This window comes from Pteropus vampyrus, unplaced genomic scaffold (genome assembly GCF_000151845.1).
Source record: "Pteropus vampyrus isolate Shadow unplaced genomic scaffold, Pvam_2.0 Scaffold136, whole genome shotgun sequence".
Lineage (NCBI taxonomy): Eukaryota > Metazoa > Chordata > Mammalia > Chiroptera > Pteropodidae > Pteropus > Pteropus vampyrus.
The window spans coordinates 1,663,499-1,685,307 of record NW_011888917.1 but is presented as its reverse complement, the minus strand read 5'-3'; positions in this window follow the sequence as shown (position 1 = coordinate 1,685,307).

Genomic DNA, 21,809 nt, shown 5'->3' with positions numbered 1-21,809 from the left:
CAGAGTTTTGGGTATCTTCAAAATGACCTACAAAGAGCATAAATTTTAGAATTAGATCCACCTAGATGGTCCCCCTTTCTTGCCTTCACTCAATGGTATTTTCTTTCCTTTTATTATTCCATTTTCCCCTCTATATTTTTGGAAATTATATTCTCTATATCTAATCTTTTAATGCTAAACTTTGACTATTTCAACACTCATATCTTTACCCTTTTCCTGAATAATATAAAGAAAATAGAATATAGTGTATTTTAATGCCAACTACTTTCCATCAAAATTACATGCAAATTTTGTATAGCATTTTTACTAATATGTTTTTCTCTTCATAAATGAGGTATTGTTATCACTGCTGGTGTTGCCGTTGTTTGGCATTAGTTTAGAATACAGTTCATGTTTAATTTATATTTAGATGCAATATTTACAATTATCTTTACCTACCAAGATGATTTTCATCTTAGATCTTCCATCTGGCACAATGTTAATTCTACTTAAATTACATATTTTTAATTGCATTTACAGAGGGTCTATTGTTGGTAACCTTAAATTTTATTTGTCTTTATCTTGTCTCTGCTCTTGAAATGAATTTTTACTGAATCCTATTAGGGCACAGTATTCTGAGTTGACAGGTAGGTGTGTGTGTGTATGTGTGTGTTTCACTCAGCACATTTAAAATACTATTCCTTTGTCTTCCAATTTCTATTGTTGGAAAGTGTTGAAAAATCATTTAGTAGAATATTGATCATTTGGAAGAAAACTGCTTGTTTCCTTTTTGGTTACTATAATGATCTCTTTTCATTTTTCTTCAATTTACTTATGTGTCTAGATATGGGGGCTATTTTTCTGTGTATTGAGATCAATTATGCTTTCTTATTTTGAAGCCTGGGTTAAATATGCAATTCTCCTAAGATTATTTATTCTTACTTTTGCCAGTCTTATATGCATACCACCTATAAAATACTACTTAAATTATTTTTTCCATATAGGTATAATATAAATGTGGGCTACAAATAATATTTGGCTTGTGGTTATAAATTCTCAGTGGAGACTTGTCTTCCCCTTCATCCTATGCCAAGGTCAAGAAATGTTAGTTTCCTGGCAGGATATCTCTGAGTAATGGGTTCATTTATTGTTTACCTACATTTTGAGGGCAACCTTAGCTTTATATAGGACATTTCCTATTAGTCTCCACAACATGAGCATGCTATAGATTTTAAATCCTATCTCATGCTCCCCAAGGGAAGTTTAAACTGGAAGCTCAAATTAAGGGCTCCTGAAACCCTAAGTTGAAAGGTTTCTCTGACACCCACTTCAGTTCTCAACACTTCTTACATTCATTTTGTGTCCTCTGCATATCACTTTCTTTGTTTTAGCACAAAATCTATTTTGCAATAATTAAAAAAAAAACACACATTACATCCGGTGATCTTTTAATGTCTTTAAGGTTTTTGTTCCTTCTTTGTCCTCCTACTTATGAGAGTTGGATTTTTTTTTTCCTAATTACCATTTATGTTTCTTACGAAAGAATTTTCAATTATATATTTAAATATATTTTAAGATACATATTTAATATATCTACATATATTTATGTTCAGAAATAATTTCCTTTTGACATATTTGAGTCTATCTGCAAATCTTTTATAGAGGCTAATTTTGGGGTAAAACATTAAAGATATTTAGAGGCAGAACAAAAGTTTAGAGAGGAGAGCACTCAGACCTAAACACCTTTGGGCAGTTCAGAGACTTCCCTAAAGTACCAGTTGGGACTTGAATCCGATATTGCTTGAATTTATTAATGAGATTCATTTTATGTTTCTTTATGTATAAATGAAACCTCAAATCTAAAGGTATGTTTGCTATATTGCATTTTCTACTTTATTTCTAAACTTTTTTAAAGAAAAATTCAAACTAACTAAACAAGCAGCCCAAACTCTCAAGTAAGTTGTAGGTAGGAAATAGCAAAATGAAATCTCTCAAGGAGGAATTGCCTAAGATAGCTACCAAGAAGCAAAGTTTAAGTAACAACTGTGAACACTAGCAGCAAAAAACAGGTTCACAAATGAAGCAAATATCACAGGGAGAGACCAAATAAGCAGAGGGGCCTAGTTGACAAGGCATGACTTTCCCAAGTCCTAAGCATGAGTCAGGGGAATTGGGCAAGAATTTGAGAGGAAGTAAACAAGCCAAGACTGAAGTGTTAGTTAGGACCTGTAAATAATGAACTTATAACTGTATACTATAAAGCCACATATATATATATACTATATAGCCACTTATTTCTTACAGTATGATCAATTTTATATATTAACAGAATATACTAGAAAATCAGTATTATATATACCTATCTTATCACTAAATATGTTTCTCGAACACAGAAATTCCTTCTTACACTATATATTCTACTTTGAGGTAAAAAGATGTGTGCTCTATTTGTAAAATAGCAAAATTTAGAGAAGAATCTTAATGGCAGCAGTGATTATAAACTGTTTAAGTTCTATGACATTCATTTTTCTATAAATGTATGGAAAGGAAAGTTAGGTAATTAATTATATAATCCTAAAGTGAAGAAGAGTTTTTTTTCAACAGAAATTACAAAGAAAAAAATTTACATTTTATAGTTAAAACAAGAGAAAAAAATGTATATTCACCTAGCTTTAGTGAGATGAAATCATATCACAAACTTAGATAACTAAAATATTTCTTTCATTATCTATTATCATATCTGAAATTCTCATATCTGAGTTACTCATTTTGTACTCGTTAATGTGATATCACCTTAAAGCAGTGCAATATATTACTTTCACATGTTAACACAGAATTACAAGTGTATTTACATTATTATCCTATCAGCATTACTGTCAAAGTATAACATTCCAGATTTAGGATGAAGGCCGTAGCTTACATAGCTAATAAAATATTTTGCATTCTATTCTATATGAGTTATCTATTTAAAATACCTTCTGAATCAAGTCCCTGCTAAAAAGATCATTCAGGACAATAACATCTGAACACTTTACAGTGGCCTAGAAGGCCCTTTCTTCTTCTATCCATTTTGTTCTCCCTCCATTTAAGCTATATTGCCTTCTATTTGTTCCCTGTTGTTTTTTGTTAGTTTAACACTTTCTCTGACAGGAAACTCTTCCCTTTTCCTCTTTCTTTAACCAGATTTTTCTTATACTTAATTTCTCAGCTTAAATACCATCTCATCTGAGAGGCTTTTCCCTTTCTACCATGTATTTGGTTTCTTGTAATATAACACATCACCATTTGCAATTGTCATATGTTTGTTAGTTCTCATTCTTGAGTCTCTCTTCCTCACTAGGAGATGGAAAGCTCCATGTCTCTGTTGTTTATCAATGAGTAAATCCTCAGCCTTGAAAATATTAGTTCTCAAAAAATACTTGTTGAAAGAATAAATAAATGAATTATGACAGGAAATGCTTTTGATAAAGCCCTTCTGAATATCATTTAGTGAATTATTAAAATTATCTTAAACAGAAACACAAATAAAGGCAGAGGTGGGGGGAGCGCTAATTCTACCTGGAGGTGTTTTTTTGTCCTTGCTGTTTGATTATATTATAATGTTAATAGTAAGTTTTTTGTTTGTTTGATTGTTTGTTTTACTTTGAGCACTTTGAATTTTATTAACTCTTTAAAGAAGGGCATATGGACCCTATTTGAACACCAAACACACCACTTCCTATGTCTTTATTCTCTGCTGCTGTTATATTTTTGTTACTTGTTTGAATGATTTGTCTACTGTTGAAAGAGGTTAATGCCTTTGATCTAGCTAATCAAAGAATCAAGTCTGAAAATAATCCTATATGCTAAAAATATGATGTTTATCAAAGTACTGTTTATATTACTAAAAATTTTTAAAAATCTAAATTTCTAAAACATGTTTGAAAAAATTATAATCACATTGAAAATGTCTTATTAAAGAAATGTAAAGAAGAATAAAAATCAATATAATCACAACCAGTTTTACAAAACATTCCCCAAGGAAAACCATTTTATGAGAAAAAGTTTGGAATGAAAAATGTCAAAATAATAATATTGGTTTATTTTTAGGTGGTGGTTCTCTGAGTTAATTTTCTTATCTTTCCCATTATATGCATATTTTAATAATAAAAAGATCTTTTAAATGCATTTTAATGAATGATATTTATTGGTTATTCATCCTGGTGATTTTGAAAATTTAATTACATTGCCTTATCTTTAGGATAAAAATAAATGAATTTTTTTTAACATAATTTGAGCTTGACCTCAAAGGATAAACAAACAGTAATTTTAAAGGCAGAGAATGAGGAGAGAGATTTGCAAAAGTGGGTATTGCACATGTTGGCTCATTTTACTTAAATACTATAGGTGTTCTTAGGTTAGAAAATGTGAAATGTGTTGAAGCAGTAATTCCTTAAGATGAGGGTATTATTTCCAAACTGTTACCTCTACCTGGAACTAGCCATGAGTCCTAGTTTTGATGTGTGCATCAGCTGAATGGGTACATAAATGCTATTTAAAACATCTAAAACATTTTCAACCTCATTTGTAAATTGTGAACAATAATGGGCAATCTGTGATATAAGAATCAAATAAATATAAGAACAATATTTAAAATTTTTAGTGTGCCATATTTTTCAAAATGCAGTCTTACTTATTACATAATTTCACAATATTTGTTAAGGATGGATTAATGGAAATTATATATATAATATGTATAATACATATAATTATAATATATATTATAATTAAAATTGCAAGAATATGTTACACATATTCTTGTAACCTTTTGTATAAAACGGTTTGTCTAATTTTAATTATAGCTATAATATTTATAAATTCTATAATATATATTTTCTATATAGCAAGAATAATATGTGTATATATTGCATATGCATGTGTAATATATAATTATAAATATTTTTATTTTAAAATTATAATTATTCATAAGTATAGTTGTTCCATGTATAAAAATGATACATATATGTTTCTGAGAATAATTTAGATAAAATTATATGAATGATTCATCTTCATAAAACTACAATTTGGGATTATTCCCATTCTATAGATAAGGAAACTTAGCCTAAGAAAAGCTAAATAGTACACTCATAGTCATTCTGCTAATAACCGGGATAGCTCAGTCTTAAGCTTTTCCCCTCAGCCAAACATTGGCTCCTATGGAAAAGAAACATTGAGAATGAGCTTTGAGAATTATTATAGCTATATATGGATTTAACATTATTAGTAACAATGACATACTGTTTTTTCTTATCTTTAATTATACCTCCTTAAAAATTGTTCACCCTATTACCAGTGTTTCCTTGCCATAATATCTACTGGCTTGTCTGAAGCCCTTTGTTCTTTCCCCACACTTCAATTAGCTGAGTTCTTTGACCTTACCCACTCTCACACCAATCCCTCAGCCAATAATCTGAGATAAATTATCTGAAACTGATCATTTGCATGAATATATATGATGGTTTCCTTTTAGATTTTGGAACTTCTTAACTATGGAATAAACCCATGTCTCTCCCATATAATGAAAGTTAGAAAGTTTGCAATTGGGGAATGAATGCAGTTAGACTCATTGATATCACAATCTGGGAAAATTGACTACTATAATGTCAATGGAATTCCTCTAACTCTTTTATTGCCTAGCTGAAATGAGACAGATTCTGAACTCCCGGAGGGTAAATGCAAGATATTTTACTTTCTGTCTTAGGTGAAGTTGCCATAACAAAATGCCATAAAGTAGGTGGTTTAGAAACAACAGAAATTTATCTCTCACTGTTCTGGAGGCTGGAAGTCCAAGATCAGAGTGCCAGAATGGTGAAGTTCTGGTGAGAATCATCTTCATGTTTGAAGACTGCCAACTTCTCATATATAACATGGTGAAGAGCAGAACAGAGGAAGCAATCTCTCTTGTGACTCATAAAGGCACTAATCCCATTCATGATAGATCTACCCTTATGACCTCATCTAATCCTAATTATCTCTAGAAGGCTACCCTTCTAATACCATCACATTGAGGGGTAGGATTTCAACGTATGAATTTTGGGGAGACATAAACATTTGGTTCATAACACTTTACATATCTTTGGCTAGAAAAGATTTTCCACTTTTAATGTGCTTAATATTTTTTTTGCTTACTTGCATTCCTAGCCACAATTTCTCCTTTATGGGGAAGTATTCAATACAAATTCAATCAAAGCCCTTGTCTCAGCTTTAAAAAGTTTCCCATTCTCATTTTGTGCCTCAAGACAAAAATATGATTTGTACTTAGTAAATACACAGTTTCTTTAGATTTTTTTTTTCAAAATGCAAAAGAAAACACTGTACCTTTACTTTTAGAAGAACATAAACAAAAATAGCCTCAAGCTTCCATCATAAATAGGTTTCCTGGTAGGCTGCTTACCTATTTTTACAGTTAGAAACTGCATTGAACATCATGAGAACATTATTACTCAGATGCTGTGTTATAAATTAATGGCAGGAAGAGGCAATCCAAATAAAAGTTTTGAAGTGGTTTGCTCATAGAAACGAAGACCAGTACTGAAAATTAGTGTTTCGGACATTACCAACATTTTACTCTTTGATACACGTACAGGGCTCTTTCCCCTAAAGGGATTTAGTTTTGACAAATTATTAACTAAGGACACATTGTATCTGAGGTGATAAAGACAAATTAGACTTCTCTTTTAACTCCTTTATAAAAGTCTTGAAATCTATCATTACTTTCAGTAGAAGACTTATTTAAATGGTGTTTTTGGTAATTTTATTACATATGAACTTTTTATTTTTGCTTTGATGTAGCTAATATATTATAGACCTCACTTAGAACATGATGAAAGGAAGGTTAGGGTTACAAAATTGAAATCTTACAAGGCCACTGCCTTAGATCAAAGACTTCAGCTGAAAATAATGGCTATATTTTGATAATTCATTCTTACAAAGGAATACACTTTTTATCCAACCCCAGGCTACATTATAATGCTTCTTAGCAATATCATGTAACTAGGCAGGTAATAGCACTGAAAGATTTTTAATAATCTTATTGTCCCTTAATCTTAATATCTTCAATAAGAGTGAGAATTTATAGAAACACTAATATGTCAATGTATAATTTCATAGGTAGTAACATGTTTAATACTCTTCAAAAATGTTTACTTGAGTTAATTTTCTTTTATTTTAAATTGTATTAAAGTTATTGAGGTGGCATTGGTTCAAAAGATTATATAAGTTTGAATTGCACAGTTCTATTTATTAGATTATGTGTTCATCACCCAAAGTCAAGTCTCCTTTTGTCATCACATAGGTAATGATTTCAGTATGAGCAATATGTTAAGTTATATCTATACATATATGTCTAAGTATATACATGTAAATAAATTATACACACACATATACACACATACATTAAACACGAACAATTCATCTAACACCATATTTAACTAGTAGTTATTTATCTATTAAAAATGTTATTAAGAAGATGGAATAAACAAAAACAGCCCCTGAGCATTCCAAATAAATTGTGCAAAATTATTTCATTAATTAAAGATAATAAATATTATTCATGAGAAAATTCTCCATCCCCAAGTTTGGTTATCTAATTATTATTATTTTTTTTACCCTTAGCAGGTTAAAATAATCTGATTATGAAGCTGGCTAGAACCAAGAACAATGTTAAAAGCAAGACGTTTTAAGTCGGGATCAACACACATACAGATATATAGCATGCATATATACACATCAGGCTTGTTTGCTAAGTATATAATAAAGGACTTATTTTCTTTAATGGATACTAAAGGGCTTTCTATTATAAAGCCTGATTAAAATTGGTCATAGCAATGACTTTAAGAAATCCTTAAATGATTTTATATAGTTTCCTTTATAAGGAGGATATGTACAAACTGTATTTAAGAATGACTTTTTTCCCCACAAATAGCTAACTGTTTTTTTAAACTGAAGCTTGCATATGTACTCTAGTTATTTGAAAAAAATTTTCAGCCCCTTGTAGATAGGGATTATATTGGTTTAAAACCTCTCTGACTAATTTTCCTTATCTTTAAATAGGATCATAACACCTACCGTACGGTATTGTTGTAAGAACTATATGATCAAGAGTATGAGATGACAAGCCGTAGCTGGGAGAAAATATTTGCAAAAGACACATCTGATAAGTACTATTATCCAAAATATACAAAAACTATTAAAACTCAGCAATAAGAAAATGAGTAAAAAATGGGCAAAACCCTGAACAGACATCTCAGACAAAGAAGACATACAGATTGAAAATAGGAACATGAAAAAAATATTCAATATCACATGTCATTAGGGAATGGCAAAACAATGAGCTACCACTACAAACATAGTAGAATGGTGAAAAAGCAAATCACTGACAAGGCCAAATGCTGGCTAGAAAAAGGAGCAACATAAATTCTCTTTCATTGTTGGTGGAAATGCAAATGTTACAGCTACTATGAAAGACAGTTTGGTAGTTTCTTACAAAACTATTTATTACCATGTGACCCAGCAACTGACCTGGGTATTTACCTAAATGATTTAAAAACTGATGTCCACATAAAAACCTGTATACAGCGGTTGAGAGCCACTTTATTCACAAGTAACCAAAATATCCTTCAGTAGGTGAATGGATAAATAAACTATGATATATTCGTACACATTATTCAGCACTAAAAATAATATTATTTAGCACTAAAAGGAAATGAGCTATCAAGCCATGACAATAACTAGACAAATTTTAATACAGATTACTAAATAAAAGAAGACAATTTGAAAAAAGCTACTTAATATATTATTCTAATTATCTGACATTCTTGAAAAAGTAAAACTATAGAGATAGTTAAAAGATCAGGGGTTGCCAGGGGTCGGTGGGAAGAAAGAAATGAATAGGTGGAGCACAGAGAATTTAAAGGGCAATGAAACTATTCTGTATAATTTTAATAGTGGATACATATCATTAAACATTTGTAAAAAACCATAGAATATACAACTCTTAATATAAACTATGGACTTCGTTGGTAATGATGTGTCAGTGTAGGTTTATCAATTGTAACAAGTGCACCACTCTGGTAAAGGGTGTTAATAGTGGGGGAGGCTGTGCATGGGCAGAGGGCATATTCAAATTCTCTATATTTTTCTCTCAGTTTTGCTGGGAACCTAAATATTCTCTAAAAAAAAAAAATAAAGTCTATTATAAAAATAATCAAAATTAGAAAACTGAATGAGAAAATTATGCCAAGATATTAGCACTATGTCTGGTGCCTGCTGTGCACTCAAAAAATGGTTACTTTGTTGAACAGTTAACCGTGTTGAATTCTTAACACTGAGCAAAGAGCCTGACATATAATAGGTGCTTGGAAGATAATTTGACTAAGTAAATGAAACATCTAATCTTCTAGCTATGTCAAATAAATAAATAAACATCAACATTATAATAGAAATTGAGACAAATTATTTCTGATTTCAATTTTACTTTCTAAAAAATATATAATCAAGGTCTGAATTGCTGACAACCTCATCATTGTCTTTTTATTGGCAGAATTTTTTCTTCTAATAATACATGAAAGACATATGGAGCATACATTGATCTAGGACTATAGGTTTGCCACATTGCAATAAACCAATGAGCTGTCATCTTCTTTTGACAGTGGTTGACCCATACACTTTAGAGTAAGGCAAATCCACAAACCCTCCATAAAGCACTTAATTGGGCAGTGCAATATAATATGCTGGGACATTTTCCCCTGACCTAAAGAGAGAATGTGACCTGACTGTCCTTTCATATTGAATCCAGGTAAGTGGAACCCATTTGACTTTTATGCTTAATTTCTTTTTGAACCTTGTCAAGTTATTTACTTCTAGAAACTTTCTGGCAATACATTCTGTGAGATCACAAATCTTCTATATGTTACAGGTGCTACTATCTTTTCTTTTAGTGATAGTAATTTCAGCAATTATTTAAAGGAAACAACCTATCCAACTAAATTAGAATATCCAAGGCAATGAAAAAATCTGGTCCCAAAAGTTTATTTTTAAAAATATTTTATATTAAATTAATATAGCTGGGTATTTGCCTTTTATTTGTTTGGCCTAATTGTTATGTGCTGACAACATTTTTGTCCTTCAAAACATTTCATGTAATTCATAACTGGTCCAAAGGAGAATAATAGCAGAGGGATTACACAAGTACCTGGTCATAAGAACATATGATTTTGGAATTTCTTTTAAATTAGATTGGAAGCCATTGGAGGGTTTAGAGTGGAGGAGTGACATGGTTTGATTTATATGTTAACAGGATCATCTTATCTCTGTAGAGAACAGACTGTAGGGAAGCAAGAACAGTAAAAGGAAAGGCACACACAAGGACACAGGTAAAAGGATTTTTCAGTATCTCAGCAAGAGATGATGGTGACCTGGTTCAATGAATAGTAGAGATGGTGAGAATAGTGGGATCTTGAATATAATTTAATTGATAGTATTTTCTACACATTAGATGTGGGTTGTGCTTGGGATATGGGATGTAGAAAAGAGAGAAGCCATGGTGAATGTGTAACTCTTATTACATATGATATGCTTTTAGAAACTCGTAGTTACAGTAATACGATCATTTGTATGCATCCTAAAAAATGAACACTTTATCAAAATCTTGAAAATAAAAAAAAAAAAAAACAAGTTCCTGGGCTTCATATATTCAAGCATATAATAAAGCGATTTCCAGTTCTTTACCTTGCTCATATTCCCACATATACATACATTATGTGTAGAAAACTAACAATCTTCAAAAAATCTCAAATAAACTTATAGGCTTTTCCCTCCTTTCTATGATAAACCTAGATATGATAAACCTAGAGTCTGATTTGGAAAGTTCTACTTTTACCAATGCTAGGATTCATCACTTTGTTGTCATTACGTGTCATGTTTAAATAGTGACTTTCAGTAACTAAGAATTTTAAAGATTTAATGGGCAGCTTAGTAGGGAAATATTTTATTCAGGTAATTATCTAATGTCCTCTTTTGTTATTAACAAATCACCACATAATTTTCCCAAAAGAAATACATTTTCCTATGTTAAAAAGGAAAATTCAAAAACTAATATATTAAACAATGTCTCTGCATGTGGGGGCCCAAATTAAATTAAAAACATATGCTATATATTTTCAATGGAAGGTCACTTGGATGTTTTATAAAGAATCAAGATGGACATGTCCCTTTCTTACTTCTATGCACACCATTTTCTAATTAAGATCTCATTTTACATAAATGATAATTAAAACAAATTCTATAAAAATACTGTTCAGTAACTAAAAATAGTATGTTAAAATCTAGCATTCTAACTGAATTAAACTGCATATTTTGAAAACTGATATTAGTTTGTATTCAGTCTCATCTCACTCTTCAAATGTTTTTGAAATCATATTTTTTCAATGCTTCAATCATGAAGCAATTTTATTTTCTATGGATAAATAATTGTTATCTTTTAACAATTCTACCAATTTATGGTATCAAGACAATGTAGAATACTTATGACTTATTTACTTGTATAGAATATTTATATATGAGTTTATTTGTTTGTATTTGTCTTTTCAGTACTGTACATTTCATGAAAACTAAACAAGAACAAAAGATATCTAACTTGTTTGCTATTCATCTAGGTTCTTGCACATAATGCTAGGCATACAATAGGGTTTGGAGAAAAGTCATGATATATGATTTACATTTTAATCATCTAAGGAAAGAAGAAAGAGAGGAAAGAAGTGAGAGAAAGAAAGAAGGAGGGAAGAAGGAAGAGAGGAAAGGAGAGGAGTTAAGGAAAGAAAGAAGACTGTGGGAATAAGAGGAAAATTTGAATGTTTGTTTCAGCTTAGTAAAATATATATATTATATATATATATGAAATATATAAATATACACATTATTTATATATAAATGTTAAATAATTATAATGTATAAATTAAATATTATATGTAATACTAATTAGCAATATATGCACACAGGCACACACATATACATATGTATGATATATAATGTCTATAATTTTTGATCTAATTTAAAGTATAATGATGCCCAATTTTATAGAAGTAGTCAAATATCACCATGCTACATAAGAAATTATAAATTAATATTCTTCTATTGAAGACTAAAGAACTGTAACATTCTTAATTCCTCATATAGTTATATCATGAGAGCCTAGGAAGACAAGCTCTCAGTTCCAATATTTACATATATTATTATTGAATCTCTTACATAGAGCATCATGACAAACCTATTATCTATTTATTATGAAAGTGACATTCAACTCTATGTGTAGTAGAAAAAAAAACTGTTCAAATATATACATTAAGTAGTAAAATTGAAAAACTGCAATTGCATTTCCCCAAAGAATGCAATCATGATCATTTTATTTGCAACACATTATTGCTACGACATCAATAGGATTCTCTTTACAACATTCTGTGCTATAAATAAGCAATAATGTATGGAGAAAACAATCAACAAGGATATAAGAGCCAAGTTTTGCTACGGTATAACTTATTATTTTACTCCGTATGGAGCAATACTGTTTTCTTTCTCTGTTAAAATATTTGAATAGCTTCATCATGAAAAAGCTGGACAAACATTTTCAATTACCACAACAATAGATTCTTTATGTAAGCAAAATATACATCATACAAAGTAAGATTCCTAAAAGACAAAATAAAATGTCCAAATGTAACTACACCACACATATCTAGTTAAGATTTGTCCTTTTTTAGAATTACATAAATTAATGATGACTGACTGGTCCAAGGTATTTAAATCACTTCCGAATGATGCTTAGCTTAGTCTACCTCGTTTCATAGTTTGTTCTATATATGTATTATCTGTCACTAAACTGTAGAGTGCTCAAGAGCAGACTTACAGTTGTGTTTATTCTCAATGAAGTTCCTACCATAATGATCGATAAATTTCATCTGCTTTACCTAAGGCAACAATCAAATTTACTTTTTCCCTTTGTTTATGAGTTTATACAAACATTGCTTAGTATATAAATTCACACACTGCAATATTTATCTAATTGAGAGATATATAAGTAGCAAAAATTGTTATTAAAAATAAGCTAGCATGTGCTTTTATATGCATATAGATATTATAACTAGTGATTTTATAATTAAAAGCTCAGAATTGAAATTAAATGTTGGAATAGGTTGATATCATCAATCCACTTCTCTCTTTCCATGTCTCCATATTACTCAGCAATGTCATGAAAAGAAAATACTTATTTTTAAATAGAATTAGATAATTATGCCAACTAATACATAGCAATAAAATACAATCATTAAAGATATCTATATATGAAGTTATTAGGTATATTAACAAATTTAATTTCATTTTAATACTTAGTAAAGACATTTAGAATTCAATGTAAGCAAAGAAAAAGTGATATCATCTCAATAAGATAGATTTAAGATAGAAATTCAGCCTAGACTGACAGAAACAAGTTTATGTGCTTCACTTATTTATCTGTCTTCTCAAAAGCAGCTAAAATGTAAACCAAAGAGAATTACACTTCCAACTCTAACAAGTTCTTACTCCACGATTGCCTATATTGATAAATAATGTCACCATCTAAACTGTTTTCTTCAGTAAAAAACATAGGCTTTATATTGGACATCTCTCTCTTTTTTTTTTTCTTTTTTCACATTCAATGACCACTAAGGCTTGAATTCAATTTTTAATTCATTCATTGGTAAAAATGACATAATAATAAGTGTTTTACAGAAATGTAAATAAATAAATAAATATATAATGATACTTAATATTCTCTTCTAATGGTTTTGATTAACAATTGTAACAGCTGATTAAATTAATACTTTAGATGTCAAAAACAAAGTTTAAAGAGCAAGATTAATTAATCTTGTTACTACCGTAGAGCTGAGTTTGAGTAATTTTAAAAATAAAATTTTACAAACTCACAGAAATTTATTCTACGCAGATACTATATCATGCATTTCAGTGGAATGTAATTTTTATTTATATTACTGTGGGTTATGTTAATTTATTTTAAGTAACCTATATTTATACATGTGTATATAAACATTTACACACAGTAAGACAAGGCAAGCTATGCATCTGAGAAGAAAGCTTGGATTGTTTGTAATGCATCCCTTACACACAGTGTTTAAAATTAAAATTTAAAAAAATTTTAGTCTACAGCCTTGGCACCCTGAAAAAGCTCTATCCCGTCTGATCTCAGAAGTTAAACAGGGTTAGGTCTGGTTAGTACTTGGATGGAAGACCACCTAGGAAGACCAGATAGTGTAGGCGTAAAAATAAAAAAATAAGGGATTGTAAACTGACAAGGTCCTTGCAAACTGTGAGGTCATCCAAAGGTCGCCTCGCCTAAAAATAAATAAATAAATAAATAAATAAATAAAATTTTAAAAGATATGAGTCCTAAATCTTAGTATATTCAGAAGTTATTATTGACAGTGATAATCATCTGTGAGTTGATAATCACCATTGAAGGATTATTGATACACAAATATAAGAAACTTTTTCTAAGGGATACCTTTAGCCTTTAAAAATTGCTTCTCTTCTCATATATTAACTACACTTATGAACTATGCTTGAATTCAATGCTCATAAGAAACCAGATTTGACATATCTGCTCGGACATGCAATTAGATCAGCTCTTTTTTAATTTTAATCCTAGTACAAGAGTTTCTAATTTAAGCATTCAAACTAAATTGAACTCTATAAGGTCTATCAATTTCATCCACAAAGCTCTTTTGTTAGACAGTTCCATCAAAAGTTAGACAATTCGTTTTACTAGGAAAAGAACTGATCAGTAGAAAAATAAATTGTATCCTTAATGCATGGACAGATCACTGGATTACTGCTAATGTATTATTAGTCAAGCAGAATCTCCTTTTGAAGGAGCCTTGCAGTCCATGTCATAAACTGATTAAAAATCAGTGAGCAAGTAGTTTCTACCTTTGTCGTATATTAATGAGAAATCGTCTACCCCAGAACATTTTTCTGAACTAGTAACCTTTAACTTCCTGAAACTAGACCATAGTAGAGCTGAGTAAGCACAAAAACATTTTCCCCATCAGTCTTTAGTATAGAAGGTTATATTTTAAAATTTAATTTATTTCAATTAGTTAAAACTTTTTTATATTTGAATATAAATTCTTATGTAAGTTCTTAGACATGGGCAAATAATAAAACAGTATCACAACATCACTCTTTTCTTCGTGTATGCATATTTGTCGATATTAAGCAGGAGGAAGGAAAGGGCATTGTGTGTATGTGAGAGAGGGAGAGAAAAAGAGAGACAGAAAGGAGAGAAAGAATGAAAGAAAGGAGAGAGGAAAGGAGGGAGGGAGAAAAGAAAAATTATTTAAAAAGCAACAGCTATACAAAAAAGTATTCTGACTCAAAAAGATGAATAACTAACTTTCCAGTAATGGATAAAAACCTTAAAATGGGTTATTTTCTGTTCATTAATATTCATTAATATTTCTGTTCAATCTGTTTGAGCTCTACACACTTACAAAATAGGTGTTAAATGATATCACACCAAAGTGAAACATTTTTAGTGAACAGACAAAATGGTTTTTTAAATTTAATGTCAAAAAATATATAAATTTTCACTGTGATAGGACATGGAAGAAGGAGAACTAACACTGATGGAAGACTACTTTGGTATTTTGGTTTTCTATGCATATGGGATCCTAAATATCAAATTAAAGATATTGAGTTTCTATGAAGAAAAGATCTTACTCAGAGCCCCTCAGGTAGTGGATGAGATAAGTCCTCAAACTACGTCTGCAGTTTGCCAAGGACCATTGCTCTTCAGAACATCCCCACGTCCTACATGTGAGACAGCTAAAATAGTACCATTTCAATTTGTTTCTATTTTTTCCCTACATCACATTAAAGATATTATTATAAAGTCTTCGAATGATTGTTTCTGTAATAAAATATTTCTTTCGTGGTACTGAGATAAACTAAGGACTTTATCCACCAAATTGCAGGAAGCATATTACCAAGAATTGAACAGATGATTTGATTTAAGTGATATACTATATTTCAAATGTTTTTTTTTTACTTGTTTTAATAACCAATGAATGGATATGAGGTTTAAAAAGAGTAAAGATATAAAATATGATGATACCAAAGTCATACATCTTCTCAAATTTTAAAGAAGCAGGTGCTGTGTATACAAAAAATTTAAATGATGTTGTCAATTAGTTGGTATAAATTTTCTGGAGGTAAGTCTTCCAATAGCTATCCACATATCAAAATTCTACATCTATGCATTTATTCCAAAAAAGTAAACATGTATGGGATGATAACTGAAGCCCTATTCATAATATCAAAAAAGGAAGCAACAAAGTATATACTGGTAATGAATTAGCTAATTAAAATATTGTATCTTTGTAAAATGTTATACTGTACATCCATTAAAAGGGCAATATAGATATATTTATTGACATATCAATTAGTCTATGACACACTGTAGAGCTGTTTCAAAAACAACAAGCACATAAATCATAATCCTATTTCTGTGACATGTATACTTCTATCTTTCATAGAGAGAATATTCAACTAGAATATTATCTCTCCCTTGTGGGAGTTTGTGTGGTTTTTGCTTTCTTTTCTTAGTTAAAATTTTAAAGTTACACACAACTCAATTTTACAAAAATAATGACAATGGTTAAAAAAACCAAAATATTACTATTCCTATTATTAATACTAATAACGATAATGGGATATGCAACTTAAGTCATTGACCTTGTATTTAATCAGATGGCAAATCTTGTTAATTCAGTCTCCACAAGTCTTATTTTTTAGCTTGTACTATTTTAGTTAAGGCCTTTATTTTATTTCAACTATACTGCTGCAGTAGTCCCTCATCCCTCTACCTAGTTTATTTCCTCTTTAATAAATTTAATACATAGCCATTCTAAAACCAAGAGATGGTTGAGCTATTATCATAATAATCAAAAAAAGAATGATCTAAGTAGAATGATAAGACCAATATCAGATTCCTTCTACCACCCGCTTTTTTGCTTAATTCTTCCCCTCCTTTGCTATGGATACAATGCTACATGCAAATCATCAGCAAAAGTACAAGGTATGGGCCATTTGAACTACTGATAAACATTTTTACTATTAAAAAATGAACAAAACACATAATTTTTCTTTAAACATATTTCATATTTACCTACACAGTACAAATGCAATGAAAACAAATATCTCAGCTTGTCTTTTATGGTTACTTTACAATCTGATTCCTTTATAGTTTTATTTCTTCTTCACTCTCTTTTCTCCAAGTGCTTCATTGACAACTGATTTACTCAGGCTGGTAAACCCCAATTCACCTTCTCTAACTTTCATAATTGTTTTCTTACACCAATTTGTCCTCTTGCAGCAGTGCTTTCTTCAACCATTTCCACCTCTATCAAAGCTCTCCATGTTTCTATATCCTACTTGAATTCTTGCTCAAATTCTATTCTTTCCCTAAACCCTTTGAGATTATCAAATTCATAATTAACCTCTCTCATTCTCATATGCCAAAAAAATGTTTCACTTTTCTAAGTCCTTAACAGTGTCTTAATAAACAATTGAATGAGTCTGTGGATATTGTGACCAGAGCCAGCAAAACTGCTTCCCCATCTCTCCTTGGTTTTCACAAATATCATGAGATAGTATATGTTAACACATTTCACAAAATACGCAGCATTAAACATGTAAGACATTATTACTTTAATTATAGGTAGTAGTATTATTTTCTACTCCTTATAGACTGGTTCTATACTTGAAAGTGAATCCATTTAAAAGTCCAGAGATTTTCAGAAATGATACAAGTGCTGGCAGCAAAGGTTGATCACCTAGAAGTAACAACTGGACAATCAGATAGTTGGAGTAGCTGACAAATCCTGGCAAATGCCTAAGGAGCTGGTTGTCAAATATTAGTATGTCTCTGAGTCATTTGTGTTACTTTAAAAATGTAGATTTCCAGTATGTCAGCCAGAAATAGTTATTCAAAGTGGAAGAGGGAAGTAGTAATCTGGGGTGGGAGAGGGAAGTAGTAATCTGCATTTTATCAAGCATTCCACATGACTTTCCTGCACATTGTCTGGGGTTCCTTCTTTACAAAACATTCCCTTAGAAATGGAACACTTGCAATTATTTCTAATAAGGATTTATGGCCTACATAGATTATTAAAGCAACCTGCAGTGAAACAAAATTCTTGTAAAATGGGCAGACTATTGTCAATTTTCCGGACCAGAGCTATGATCCTAGCTCTGATTTTGAATCATAAGATCAGAGAATCAAATAATGGTTTGCTTTGTCAAAGCTAAAACAAAATAATCCCCATATAGCTTTTGAATAATAAGCCCTCAGGTCTCACTCATGGAAAGCAGAAGAAGCTTTTAAAACAAGAACTGATTATAAGCAAGACTGATAAAAGGAAATTAATTCTAGTGCCATTGTTTTTTCCTTATGCAACTATTATAAAGTCTTCGAATGATTGTTTCTGTAATAAAATATTTCTTTCGTGGTACTGAGATAAACTAAGGACTTTATCCACCAAATTGCAGGAAGCATATTACCAAGAATTGAACAGATGATTTGATTTAAGTGATATACTATATTTCAAATGTTTTTTTTTTTTACTTGTTTTAATAACCAATGAATGGATATGAGGTTTAAAAAGAGTAAAGATATAAAATATGATGGTACCAAAGTCATACATCTTCTCAAATTTTAAAGAAGCAGGTGCTGTGTATACAAAAAATTTAAATGATGTTGTCAATTAGTTGGTATAAATTTTCTGGAGGTAAGTCTTCCAATAGCTATCCACATATCAAAATTCTACATCTATGCATTTATTCCAAAAAAGTAAACATGTATGGGATGATAACTGAAGCCCTATTCATAATATCAAAAAAGGAAGCAACAAAGTATATACTGGTAATGAATTAGCTAATTAAAATATTGTATCTTTGTAAAATGTTATACTGTACATCCATTAAAAGGGCAATATAGATATATTTATTGACATATCAATTAGTCTATGACACACTGTAGAGCTGTTTCAAAAACAACAAGCACATAAATCATAATCCTATTTCTGTGACATGTATACTTCTATCTTTCATAGAGAGAATATTCAACTAGAATATTATCTCTCCCTTGTGGGAGTTTGTGTGGTTTTTGCTTTCTTTTCTTAGTTAAAATTTTAAAGTTACACACAACTCAATTTTACAAAAATAATGACAATGGTTAAAAAAACCAAAATATTACTATTCCTATTATTAATACTAATAACCTTAATGGGATATGCAACTTAAGTCATTGACCTTGTATTTAATCAGATGGCAAATCTTGTTAATTCAGTCTCCACAAGTCTTATTTTTTAGCTTGTACTATTTTAGTTAAGGCCTTTATTTTATTTCAACTATACTGCTGCAGTAGTCCCTCATCCCTCTACCTAGTTTATTTCCTCTTTAATAAATTTAATACATAGCCATTCTAAAACCAAGAGATGGTTGAGCTATTATCATAATAATCAAAAAAAGAATGATCTAAGTAGAATGATAAGACCAATATCAGATTCCTTCTACCACCCGCTTTTTTGCTTAATTCTTCCCCTCCTTTGCTATGGATACAATGCTACATGCAAATCATCAGCAAAAGTACAAGGTATGGGCCATTTGAACTACTGATAAACATTTTTACTATTAAAAAATGAACAAAACACATAATTTTTCTTTAAACATATTTCATATTTACCTACACAGTACAAATGCAATGAAAACAAATATCTCAGCTTGTCTTTTATGGTTACTTTACAATCTGATTCCTTTATAGTTTTATTTCTTCTTCACTCTCTTTTCTCCAAGTGCTTCATTGACAACTGATTTACTCAGGCTGGTAAACCCCAATTCACCTTTTCTAACTTTCATAATTGTTTTCTTACACCAATTTGTCCTCTTGCAGCAGTGCTTTCTTCAACCATTTCCACCTCTATCAAAGCTCTCCATGTTTCTATATCCTACTCGAATTCTTGCTCAAATTCTATTCTTTCCCTAAACCCTTTGAGATTATCAAATTCATAATTAACCTCTCTCATTCTCATATGCCAAAAAAATGTTTCACTTTTCTAAGTCCTTAACAGTGTCTTAATAAACAATTGAATGAGTCTGTGAATATTGTGACCAGAGCCAGCAAAACTGCTTCCCCATCTCTCCTTGGTTTTCACAAATATCATGAGATAGTATACGTTAACACATTTCACAAAATACGCAGCATTAAACATGTAAGACATTATTACTTTAATTATAGGTAGTAGTATTATTTTCTACTCCTTATAGACTGGTTCTATACTTGAAAGTGAATCCATTTAAAAGTCCAGAGATTTTCAGAAATGATACAAGTGCTGGCAGCAAAGGTTGATCACCTAGAAGTAACAACTGGACAATCAGATAGTTGGAGTAGCTGACAAATCCTGGCAAATGCCTAAGGAGCTGGTTGTCAAATATTAGTATGTCTCTGAGTCATTTGTGTTACTTTAAAAATGTAGATTTCCAGTATGTCAGCCAGAAATAGTTATTCAAAGTGGAAGAGGGAAGTAGTAATCTGGGGTGGGAGAGGGAAGTAGTAATCTGCATTTTATCAAGCATCCCACATGACTTTCCTGCACATTGTCTGGGGTTCCTTCTTTACAAAACATTCCCTTAGAAATGGAACACTTGCAATTATTTCTAATAAGGATTTATGGCCTACATAGATTATTAAAGCAACCTGCAGTGAAACAAAATTCTTGTAAAATGGGCAGACTATTGTCAATTTTCCAGACCAGAGCTATGATCCTAGCTCTGATTTTGAATCATAAGATCAGAGAATCAAATAATAGTTTGCTTTGTCAAAGCTAAAACAAAATAATCCCCATATAGCTTTTGAATAATAAGCCCTCAGGTCTCACTCATGGAAAGCAGAAGAAGCTTTTAAAACAAGAATTGATTATAAGCAAGACTGATAAAAGGAAATTAATTCTAGTGCCATTGTTTTTTCCTTATGCAACACTATTGAACAACCATCTGGACCTGACAATTTATTTCTTAAATGGTCTTCAGCAAGACTTCTCATTTCCTCTCCAGAATTTTTTTTTTTTAAGTTTTTTGCAAAGGATTTTGCTTATTGGTGGAAATTTTTGCTAATTGCAGTATTCAAAGTCTAAATTAGGTCTGATTTGGTTACCCTGGGACATACAATATGAGTATATTGTATTAATCCTTAAATGCCTTCTTAATTACTATTGCCTTTTTAGTACATTGTTTATCATTTTTCTTCTAAATGGATTCAATTAAGTTTTGATTGGCCTTTTTTCTCCCTCTGAAATTATAAACTAACTCTTATCTTCTTTGTTCTTAATAGATTTGTTCATTCAGCATAAAGGGAAATTCAATTGTGCTAAACATTTAAACCATAAACTTGCCCCTGGCATTTGTTAATACTCTAAAGGTACTTCTACATATTTATTTATATTTTTATTTTTTAAGCTCTTAATTAGTTCAGCTAACTGATTGTTTTTTCCTTTCAGATTGTTATGATTTTATAAACTCAGGACATCAATGTCAATAATGGTTCCTATAAACTGCCTTCACTTTCTCCTCCATTTCCAATCTCATGAAAATCTACTGTGAGAAGAAATACCTTTTTGAGGACGAATCTTAAAAGTAAGTCTTGAATGACATTTTGATTCAGATATTTCTTATAAGTTAAGTCCTGA